Source organism: Gavialis gangeticus, unplaced genomic scaffold (assembly GCF_001723915.1).
Source record: "Gavialis gangeticus isolate Ggan-Ray unplaced genomic scaffold, GavGan_comp1, whole genome shotgun sequence".
NCBI classification, from domain to species: domain Eukaryota; kingdom Metazoa; phylum Chordata; order Crocodylia; family Gavialidae; genus Gavialis; species Gavialis gangeticus.
The window spans coordinates 184,744,567-184,746,692 of NW_017728992.1; the positions used below are offsets into that span (position 1 = coordinate 184,744,567).

Genomic DNA, 2,126 nt, shown 5'->3' on the forward strand with positions numbered 1-2,126 from the left:
GGGGGGGGGGGGGGGGGGGGGGGGGGGTTATGTCAGAAAAACGGTACTTCCCATAAATTAATCAGCCTCTTCACTTTTAGCATAGATGGGAGTTCAGCTCTGTGAATTCAGCTCTGTGGTAGGGCTGTGCAAAATTTCAACGGATGTTTTGTTTCGAAGGTGTTTTGACGTGTTTCAAGCTTGAAACTGAAACAAAACGCAAGGCTTTGAAACAGTTTCAAAATGAAACAAGGGCACTCTAAACATTTTGAAAATTTCAAAGAGTTTTGAGTTTTGAAGCCGGGCTTGCAGGGAAATACAAACTAAGGAGAGGGAAGGGGAAGAGGGGGGAAGGACTGCTCTGATATTGACATGTGTAGCTAGCCAATGACTGTGATCTGATCCTTCCCTGAGGTCCCTTACAATTCCAGTGCTCTGGGGGAGGGACAGAGAAGGAGCATAAAAGGATTGTTTGAAATGAGCTGTGTCAGCTGTGCCTTTGTCAGCTTACTGAGCTGCGTCTTCCAGCAGCTTCAGGAAGGCTCTCACTTCCTACTTGCTAGTCTGTTTCTAGCAAGTGGGATCTAATCCTTTCTGAAATACCCTAATACCCTTTTTCCTAATCCATTCCTGTCAATTTATTCCTCCCCCAAAATCCCTTTTTTGTTATTCTCTATAATTCTCTCTCCACATAAAATAAATGTGTTTTCCCTGACAGTCAGCACTGACTGTTCAGGAAAGCACAACATATATTTATATATTACATAAATACATACATTACATTATAGAAACACACAGATTTTCCGGCACACCAAAAAATGAAGCATGCTGGAAAGTCAGGTGGTCGCTCTTCTGGCCAGGGCAGAAGAGGGGGCAGAGGGAGAGCTCCAAGTTCCTTTTCTCTCTCCCACAAACTTAGAAGCAGCCTCTTTCCAACAGCTAGCAGCCATGCCGCTTCTGCTGCTAGTAGCACCAAGAAGCAGTGTCCACATCCCCTCCAGTAACACCTTATGATAACAACAACTCTAAGCACCACCACCAAGACAACAAGCAGCACCAGCATGACAGTCTCCTCCACCCCAATTTCAATTCCCAGCCTGAGCCTTCCAGTGCCAGAGGAAGAGTTGGATCTGAGTGCCACAGCAATGGAAATTCTGGAGAAGGAGAGGGAGTCATCTGAGTTTGTGCTCCATACCCCTCAAGTTTCCCCTAGAGCCAGGTCTCCTTCCCCAGAAGGCACTTCAGAGGAGGCCGAGGTAGATACTGTGGAGGCAAGTGGATCAGCTGAGTCCATTCCTCCTGTTGCTGTGCCTCTGCCTGCTGAGGAAGGGGGAAAGGCAGCATCTGCACACACAACTGCACCCCAGAAGCAAGGGGGTAGTGCGGTCTGGGATCATTTTGAGTGGGCAGATGATCCATCATATGCTACTTGCCTGCACCGCCGAACCAAAAAAATCAGCTGAGGCAAGGGAGTGAAATGCATGAGCACCATGGGGATGCCGATGCATTTCCACAGGCACCCCCTCCCACCTTGCCCTTGCTTCTCCCTCAGCCTGGCACCAGCAGGACTGTGCCCAAAGGGAAGACCCCCCCCCCCTCACTCCAAAGCTCCTGTTCTCCCAAAGCAGAGGCAGACCACCCTGGAATAGTGGGGGAAAGGCAGGCACACGGGGGGGGGTGTTGCAAGGGTGAGCAAGATCACCCAGAGCATTGGGGAGATGCTTGCTGTGGATGGCCAGTTCTTCTCCTTAGTTGAGCAGCCAAGGTTCAGGTGGCTCATGGCGCTGGTGGCCCCATCCTACCAAGTGCCCACATGCACCACCTTTAGCAGGACAGTGGTGCCCTCCCTATATGAGGCACGCAGGAAGTACTTCAGGGAGGAGCTGTGCAAGACAGATCCGCAGGTGGCCTTACACTTCACCTTGGACATCTGGAGCAGCTGGGGTGGAGATCATGCCTCCCTCTCTCTCACAGGGCACTGGTGCAACCATAGTTTCATAGTTTCTAGGGTCGGAAGGGACCTGAGCAGATCATCTAGTCCGACCCCCTGCCATGGCAGGAAGAGCACTGGGGTCAAATGACCCCAATAAGGTGGTCATCCAACCTCCTCTTAAAAACCCCCAGGGTGGGAGCCTGCACCACCTCAC

General features: G+C 50.9%; 1 protein-coding gene across 1 annotated transcript in view; it reads right to left on the reverse strand.

Annotated features, from left to right (window-relative positions):
- The window catches only part of ATAD2 (ATPase family, AAA domain containing 2), a 63,120-nt gene that overhangs the window by 22,920 nt on the left and 38,074 nt on the right, over nucleotides 1–2,126 (reverse strand). The window lies entirely within an intron of this gene.